This window comes from Marmota monax, unplaced genomic scaffold (assembly GCF_021218885.2).
Source record: "Marmota monax isolate L192 unplaced genomic scaffold, Marmota_monax_Labrador192_F-V1.1 WCK01_AAM20220418_F8-fsc00013, whole genome shotgun sequence".
NCBI lineage: Eukaryota > Metazoa > Chordata > Mammalia > Rodentia > Sciuridae > Marmota > Marmota monax.
In genome coordinates this window covers 18,874,639-18,884,362 of record NW_026692202.1, presented here as the reverse complement: position 1 = coordinate 18,884,362, position 9,724 = coordinate 18,874,639, and positions in this window count along the sequence as shown.

Genomic DNA, 9,724 nt, shown 5'->3' with positions numbered 1-9,724 from the left:
CTGGCAGTTCCAACCCTCATTCTAGACAACCCTTCACTCATGATGCCTTTCTTTATATCAGCCTTGTAATTATAGTAATAGGTGCTATTCATTTTTGGTTGACGGTGATTTCTTGGTATATGATAATTTGTATTTATTTTTATTTTTTGCGAAAGGGAAGTATAGTAGGTGTATCTTATTTTCTTTTTTTTTAAAATTTTTTATTGTGGGTTGTTCAAAACATTACAAATTTCTTGACATATCATATTCCACACTTTGATTCAAGTGGGTTATGAACTCCCACCTTCACCCCATACACAGATTGCAGAATCACATCAGTTACACATCCATTGATTTACAAATTGCCATACTAGTGTCTGTTGTGCTCCGCTGCCTTTCCCATCCTCCCCCCTCCCCCCTCCCCACCTCTCCCCTCCCCTCCCCTCCTCTCTCTCTACCCACTCCACTGTATAACCCTGAGGGTCTCCTTCCATTACCATGCAATTTCCCTTCTCTCTCCCTTTCCCTCCCACCTCTCATCCCTGTTAAATGTTAATCTTCTTCTCCTGCTCTTCGTCCCTACTCTGTTCTTAGTTACTCTCCTTATATCAAAGAAGACATTTGGCATTTGTTTTTTAGGGATTGGCTAGCTTCACTTAGCATAATCTGCTCTAATGCTATCCATTTCCCTGTAAATTCTATGATTTTGTCATTTTTTAATGCAGAGTAATACTCCATTGTGTATAAATGCCACATTTTTTTTATCCATTCGTCTATTGAAGGGCATCTAGGTTGGTTCCACAGTCTTGCTATTGTGAACTGTGCTGCTATGAACATCGATGTAGCAGTGTCCCTGTAGCATGCTCTTTTTAGGTCTTTAGGGAATAGACCAAGAAGGGGAATAGCTGGGTCAAATGGTGGCTCCATTCCCAGCTTTACAAGAAATCTCCATACTGCTTTCCAAATTGGCTGCACCAATCTGCAGTCCCACCAGCAATGTACAAGTGTACCCTTTTCCCCACATCCTCGCCAGCACTTGTTGTTGTTTGACTTCATAATGGCTGCCAATCTTACTGGAGTGAGATGGTATCTTAGGGTGGTTTTGATTTGCATTTCTCTGACTGCTAGAGATGTTGAGCATTTTTTCATGTACTTGTTGATTGACTGTATGTCCTCCTCTGAGAAGTGTCTGTTCAGGTCCTTGGTCCATTTGTTGATTGGGTTGTTTGTTCTCTTATTGTCTAATTTTTTGAGTTCTTTGTATACTCTGGATATTAGGGCTCTATCTGAAGTGTGAGGAGTAAAGATTTGTTCCCAGGGTGTAGGCTCCCTATTTACCTCTCTTATTGTTTCTTTTGCTGAGAAAAAACTTTTTAGTTTGAGTAAGTCCCATTTGTTGATTCTAGTTATTAACTTTTGTGCTATGGGTGTCCTATTGAGGAATTTGGAGCCCGACCCCACCGACTGTAGATCGTAGCCAACTTTTTCTTCTATCAGACAGCGCGTCTCTGATTTGATATCAAGCTTCTTGATCCATTTTGAATTCACTTTTGTGCATGGCGAGAGAAAGGGATTCAGTTTCATTTTGTTGCATATGGATTTCCAGTTTTCCCAGCACCATTTGTTGAAGATGCTATCCTTCCTCCATTGCATGCTTTTAGCCCCTTTATCAAATATAAGATAGTTGTAGTTTTGTGGATTGGTTTCTGTGTCCTCTATTCTGTACCATTGGTCCACCCGCCTGTTTTGGTACCAGTACCATGCTGTTTTTGTTACTATTGCTCTGTAGTATAGTTTGAAGTCTGGTATCGCTATACCGCCTGATTCACACTTCTTGCTTAGCATTGTTTTTGCTATTCTGGGTCTTTTATTTTTCCATATGAATTTCATGATTGCTTTCTCTATTTCTACAAGAAATGCCGTTGGGATTTTGATTGGCATTGCATTAAACCTATAGAGAACTTTTGGTAATATCGCCATTTTGATGATGTTAGTTCTGCCTATCCATGAACAGGGTATAGTTTTCCATCTTCTAAGATCTTCTTCTATTTCTCTCTTTAGGGTTCTGTAGTTTTCATTGTATAAGTCTTTCACCTCTTTTGTTAGGTTGATTCCCAAGTATTTTATTTTTTTTGAAGATATTGTGAATGGAGTGGTTGTCCTCATTTCCATTTCAGAGGATTTGTCGCTGATATACAGGAATGCCTTTGATTTATGCGTGTTGATTTTATATCCTGCCACTTTGCTGAATTCATTTATTAGCTCTAATAGTTTCTTTGTAGAGCCTTTTGGGTCTGCTAGGTATAGAATCATATCATCTGCAAATAGTGATAATTTAAGTTCTTCTTTTCCTATTTTTATGCCTTTAATTTCTTTCGTCTGTCTAATTGCTCTGGCCAGTGTTTCGAGAACTATGTTGAAGAGGAGTGGAGAGAGAGGGCATCCCTGTCTTGTTCCAGATTTTAGAGGGAATGCCTTCAGTTTTTCTCCATTCAGAATGATGCTAGCCTGAGGCTTAGCATAGATTGCTTTTACAATATTGAGGTATGTTCCTGTTATCCCTAGTTTTTCTAGAGTTTTGAACATAAAGGGATGCTGTACTTTGTCGAATGCTTTTTCCGCATCTATCGAGATGATCATATGGTTCTTATTTTTAAGTCTATTGATGTGGTGAATAACATTTATTGATTTCCGTATATTGAACCAGCCTTGCATCCCAGGGATGAATCCTACTTGATCATGGTGTACAATTTTTTTGATATGTTTTTGTATCCGAGTGGCCAGAATTTTATTGAGGATTTTTGCATCTAGGTTCATTAGAGATATTGGTCTGTAGTTTTCTTTCTTTGAAGTGTCTTTGTCTGGTTTAGGTATCAGGGTGATGTTGGCCTCATAGAATGAATTTGGAAGTTCTCCCTCCTTTTCTATTTCCTGAAGTAGCTTGAAAAGTATTGGTATTAGTTCTTCTTTAAAGGTTTTGTAAAATTCTTCTGTATACCCATCTGGACCTGGGCTTTTCTTAGTTGGTAGTCTTTTTATGGTTTCTTCTATTTCCTCAATTGATATTGGTCTGTTTAGGTTTTCTATATCCTCCTGACTCAATCTGGGCAGATCATATGACTTAAGAAATTTATCTATGCCTTCACTATCTTCTAATTTATTGGAGTATAAGGATTCAAAATAGTTTTTGATTATCTTCTGTATTTCTGAAGTGTCTGTTGTGATATTGCCTTTTTCATCCCGTATGCTAGTAATTTGAGTTCTCTCTCTTCTTCTCTTCGCTAGCATCGCTAAGGGTCTGTCGATTTTGTTTATTTTTTCAAAGAACCAACTTTTAGTTTTGTCAATTTTTTCAATTGTTTCTTTTGTTTCGATTTCATTAATTTCAGCTCTGATTTTAATTATTTCTTGCCTTCTACTTCTTTTGCTGTTGTTTTGCTCTTCTTTTTCAAGGATTTTGAGATGAAGTATGAGATCATTTATTTGTTGGTTTTTTCTTTTTTTAAGGAATGAACTCCAAGCAATGAATTTTCCTCTTAGAACTGCTTTCAATGTGTCCCATAGATTCCGATATGTTGTGTCTGTGTTTTCATTTATCTCTAAGAATTTTTTAATTTCCTTCTTGATGTCTTCTATAACCCATTGATCATTCAGTAACCTATTGTTCATTCTCCAAGTGATGTATGCTTTTTCCTTCCTTCTTTTATCATTGATTTTCAGTTTCATTCCATTATGATCAGATAAGATGCATGGTATTATCTCTACTCCTTTATATTGTCTAAGAGTTGCCCTGTGACATAATATATGATCTATTTTTGAGAAGGATCCATGTGCTGCTGAGAAAAAAGTGTAACTGCTTGATGTTGGGTGGTATACTCTATATATGTCAATTAGGTCTAGGTTATTAATAGTGTTATTGAGTTCTATAGTTTCCTTATTCAACTTTTGTTTGGAAGATCTGTCCAGTGGCGAGAGAGGTGTGTTGAAGTCTCCCATGATTATGGTGTGGTGGTCTATTAGACTCTTGAACTTGAGAAGAGTTTGTTTGACGAACATAGCTGCACCATTGTTTGGGGCATAAATATTTATGATTGTTATGTCTTGTTGGTGTATGGTTCCCTTAAGCAGTATGTAGTGTCCCTCTTTATCTCTTTTGATTAACTTTGGCTTGAAATCTATTTTATTTGATATGAGTATGGACACGCCTGCTTGTTTCCGAAGTCCATATGAGTGATATGATTTTGCCCAACCTTTCACCTTCAGCCTATGTATGTCTTTTCCTATCAAATGCGTCTCCTATAGGCAGCATATTGTTGGGTCTTGTTTTGTGATCCATTCTACTAGCCTGTGTCTCTTAATTGGTGAGTTTAAGCCATTAACATTTAGGGTTATTATTGAGATATGGGTTGTTCTTCCAGCCATATTTGTTTATTTATGTTACTAAACATGGTTTGTTTTCCTCTTTGATTATTCCCCCCCCCCTTTACTGTCCTACCTCCCACTATTGGTTTTCATTGTTATTTTCCATTTCCTCTTCCTGTAATGCTTTGGCGAGGATGTTTTGAAGAGATGGTTTTCTAGCTGCGAATTCTTTAAACTTTTGTTTATCGTGGAAGGTTTTAATTTCATCCTCCATCCTGAAGCTTAATTTCGCTGGATACACAATTCTTGGTTGGAACCCATTTTCTTTCAGTGTTTGAAATATGTTATTCCAGGATCTTCTAGCTTTCAGAGTCTGTGTTGAAAGATCAGCTGTTATCCTGATTGGCTTACCCCTAAATGTAATCTGCTTCCTTTCTCTTGTAGCTTTTAAAATTCTCTCCTTATTCTGTATGTTGGGCATCTTCATTATAATGTGTCTAGGTGTGGATCTCTTATGATTTTGCACATTCGGCGTCCTGTAGGCTTCTAGGATTTGGGATTCTGTCTCATTCTTCAAGTCTGGGAAGTTTTCTTGTATTATTTCATTGAATAGACTGCTCATTCCTTTGGTTTGGAGCTCTGTACCTTCCTGTATCCCAATGACTCTTAAGTTTGGTCTCTTAATGTTATCCCATATTTCTTGGATGTTCTGCTCATGGTTTCTTAACAGTCTTGCTGAGCTGTCTATGTTCTTTTCCAGTTGAAATACTTTGTCTTCATTGTCTGATGTTCTATCTTCTAAGTGTTCTACTCTGCTGGTAGTATTCTCCATTGAGTTTTTAAGTTGGTTTATTGCTTCCTGCATTTCTAGGATTTCTGATTGCTTGTTTTTTATAACCTCTATCTCCCTGTATAGTTGATCCTTTGCTTCCTGGATTTGTTTGTGTAATTCGTTGTCGAAGTGATCTTTCATTGTCTGAGTTTGCTGTTTAATGTCTTCCTTGATACTCCAGATCATCTGAAGCATGTATATCCTGAATTCTTTATCTGACATTCCATCTGCTGCAGCTGTTACCTCTTCTAAAGTTGCGTTGACCTGCATTGCTTGTGGTCCTTTCTTTCCTTGTCTTTTCATACTGCTTGCATATCTTTCCTGCAGGTGCTGGTGGCGGCTCTGCTCTCTCCTTATTCCAATTGGGGTGTCGTGGCTACCACGACGGCAAGTCACTGGGCCTGTTCTGGGAGCTGGCGGGGGCTCTGTTCTGCCCCTACTCCAATTGGGGTGACGAGTGTACCACGCCGGCAGGCCACCGGGCCTGATCCGCCGGTCGGTTGCAGGTTTGCCTACCCTGCAGGCGCGGGTGGCGGCTCTACTCTGCCCCTACTCCAAATGGGGTGACGTGTCTGTCGTACCGGCAGGCCACTGGGCCTGTCCTGCTGGTCGGTCGCAGATCTGCCCACCTTTCGGGCACGGGTGGAGGCTCTGCTCTGCCCCTACTCCAATTGGGGTGTCGTGACTACCCCGCCTGCAGGACGCTGGGCCTGTTCCTGGCACGGGCGGCGACTCTGCTCTGTCACTACTCCAATTAGGGTGGTGTTTGTACCACGCCGGCAGGCTCCTGGGCCTGATCCGCCGGTCTGTTGCAGGTCTGCCTACCTTGGAGGCGCGGGCGGCGGATCTGCCCTGCCCCTCCTACCACGCCTGCGGACCCCTGGGCCTGATCTGCATGTTGATCACTGGTCTGCTCACCCTGCGGGCACGGGTGGCGGTTCCGCTCCGCCCCCACTCCAATTGGGGTCACGTGACCACCACACCGGCAGGGCCTGATCCGGGCGTGGGAGAAGGATCTGCTCTGCCCCTACTCCAGTTGGGGTGACGTGTGTACCACACTGGCAGGCCACTGGGCCTGACCCGCCAGGCTGTCACAGGTCTGTTTACCTTGCAAGCGCGAAGGGCGGCTCTGCCCTGCCCCTCCTACCACGCCCATGTACCACTGGGTCGCGGGTCTGCCCACCTTGCGGGTGCGGGTGGCGGCTCCGCTCTGCCCCCTCTCCAATTGGGGTCACGCGGTCACCACGCTGGCGAGCCGCTGGGCCTGCTCCGGGCGCTGGCGGCGGCCCGGCTCCTCCCCTCTGGCTCGAGGACAAATTGAGGAGACTCGGGTGACTGTGCCTCACCCCCCCTACCAGGAGACCAACTGCTTATGTCACCGCTGGTATTGATGAAGTTCTCTCCTCCGCCGCTTTCTGATGACATCAGATCTCTGCCATGTTGGTATCCTATGCGAATGGCAGCATTTCGTTCCCCTTGCCGTGCAACCAAAGCAACGGGTGAGTCCTGACAGGCCCTCAGCAGGACCCGGACCGAGACGCAGTTTCTGCGGGCTCCTAGCCCCGGTCCAGGGAAGTTCCGGGAGCCGGAACTCGGCCGCTCAGTGCTCGGTGTAAGCTCCTATAAGTGTAAGCTCCAAGAAGCAGTCCCCGCGGGCTCAGTTCTGGGAGCCGGAATTCGGCTGCTTAGTGCTTGGTGTATGCTCTGATAGTAGCAGGGTCCAAGAAGCAGCCTCCGCAGGCTCCGCAGCCCTGGGCCAGGGCGGTTCTGGGACGGTTCCGGGAGCCGGAACTCGGCCGCCCCGCGCTCGGTGTTCGCTCCGATAAGATCAGATTCTAAGAAGCACCCAGGCGCTGAACCCTAGCAATCTGTCTGCAAGCCGCAGGCGAATTGCAGCCTGAAATTACCTGTTCTATGGCTGAATGAGCTGCGGTCAGTCGAAAACAGGGAAGGTGACGTCAGTTTACCAACATGGTGGCTGCTGGCCTCCTCTGTGGTCTGACCGGTGTGGAGAACCGAGATGGACCGCTTCCTTCCCCCGTCTCGAACCCAGAATTCAGCCCTGAGTATGGTGCTTGGGCGGCTGGCAGAAACTGCAGCGCTGTAACCCTGCGTCTCTATCCCAGCGCGCTGCAGACTCTAGCCGCGGGGCGATTTGCTGAATAAGCAGTGTTACCCTCCGTGCGACAAACCTCTCGCGTTTGAGTCCCCGTAGCTGATCCTCGTGCGATGGAAATCCTTCCTCCAGGTTCCGGAGCACCCCACTATTGCTGGAAATTCCTAACAAGATATCCTTTAGCTGTCCTGACTTGTCATACTCCCACACAGTGAAGCAGCACACGGGGGCAATGCACTCCCCTCGCCGCCATCTTCCTCTCCCCCCTAAAGTCATCTTATTTTCAAGAAGCAATTTCTAGCCATCAGAAATAGGCTCTCCACTATAGGGGGTATTCAGACAGAGGCTGGGCAGCTGCTGGGATGTTGTAGAGACAGCTTAACATTGGCTGGGCTGTTTCATGCTTTTGGCTCAAATATCTCCTGGGTCTTCTCTGTTCTATGTTTTGTAGAGCTATGAAAAGAGAGTCTTCTACAGACACTGACTTCTTCTACAGACACTGACTTTGTAGACAAGCCAGTGAAGACCAGGCAGATGAAATGACAGTGGGACCAAATTTAAAAATGTGCCTTTTAAGGTGCATATTGTATTTCAGGTACTCATGACACATTATCTAAACCTGCATAGCTGTGTAAAATTCTTATTGCTCATCCCCATTTTTAGACCAAACAAGGTTCAAAGAGATGAGGTACCCTATTGAAGGGTATGCTGGAGACCAAACCTAGGCCTACTTGCTCCTGTGCCCACTGTTCTCCATAAGCTGCTCTCCTGTCCCTAAGTCTCCTGCCCCTGGGAAATGATTTATTTCTACATCTCTCTGCCCAGCTAGTTTATGCAAACTCTTAAGAAGAAGGCCTGTACATTTTTGATATTGGATATTCAGCATTTTGCAGTGTTGGTTGAATGAAATATATGTATGTATAGATGCCCAAAACAATCTGTCTGGCAGCTTTTCCCCCTATTTTTGTAATTTAAATATCCTTCACCCTGAAAAGTCTTTACAGGGTTGTCAACCATACAGAACAAATAAATAGAAGTTAAAAATAGTTTGAAGAACTCAGTGTAAAATGTAATGCTTCCAGTGATTGCTAGCGTCAGTGTCTCTGAAGGTTTTCATCCATTGATTTAGAGTGAGGGTCGCTGCCTCAAGAGTGTACTTGTCTTCAAGAGGTAGGTGTAAAAACTAGCAATGGAGAACCAACAGTGTCTCTTTCTGGTTGACCAGGCAAGTCAGTGGAGGCATGTGTCAGGATCTGCAGGAGCCCCAGGTGTGTGTATGGACAGGAGGTGTCATGTTCTTGAATGAAATGAAAAGAAAGCACTTGCATAATGAGTTGTGTGCTTTTCTTCAGCTCTCTGGGCCTTCATTCTTTGACACCAGGAAGTACCATGTTAATTTGTATTAGGAAGGCAAAGGTGCTCAATGGGGAGAACTAGGAACCCATTCCATGTTTAGGACACCATCACCAGATGGTGTTAAATACATATCATATATAAACTTGTTAATGTGTCTCAGCTGAAGGCTTGTGAGTGGGTTAAAGAAGAGTAAAACATTCCAAAGCAATTTCAAAGAACAACTCAAGTTATTTCCAAATACATACAATAAAGCAACTGTCCTGATGAGGAGGGAGCCAGTCCTCACTATGGCCAGAGTAGATACAAATGACTCACAGGGAAGTCATTTTCTTCCCTTATTCATAGTAGGGAAGAAAATGACTACTACCCATCTGGGGCTGGAAAGTCTTCACATGCTTCCTTTCTCCAGAATAGAAAAGCTGGTGAGGTTTGTTCCTTTTTATACAACAACTACCACTCCTGCTACAGAAGCAAATGTTAAGGTTGAAGTTGCAAATGATCACAGTTCTAAATTACCAGGTTTGTCTACAGAAAAATTTGCTATTGTAACCCTCCTGATTTTCCAAGATTGGATTAAATAACTTAATGGCTTCAGGCAAAAATGATCTACCTCTTGTATGACATTGATGTTTTCACAACAAAATAATCTAGTGTTCTCTGGAAGCCTTCCATGACTCAGTAGGTGCCTGAACCTGTAATTCTAAACTTTTGTCCTTGAGACTCATTGCATTGTTATGTTGGTTTAATGCCCACCCCCATTCACTTTCATTTAGTTTTAGGGTTTTTGTTTTTTGAGATAGGGTCCCATTTTCTTGCTCAGGTTGGTCTTGAATTTGTGGACTCAAGTGATGCTCTTGCATTAGCTTCCCAAGTACCTGGGGTAATCACTGAAGGAGAGGAGTGGAGTGCAGCAGCTTTTAATTTCAGTCTTCCCATCTGGCAGATGAGATATGGCCTGGATTCCGTGCACTGAGTTGGATGGACCTTGTGTGTATTCATTATTCACAGCCTCGCTGTCAGCCCAGCCACATTGCAACTCCTCTCTTCTAGTGGCTTCTCTCTTACCTCGAAGTGTGAGT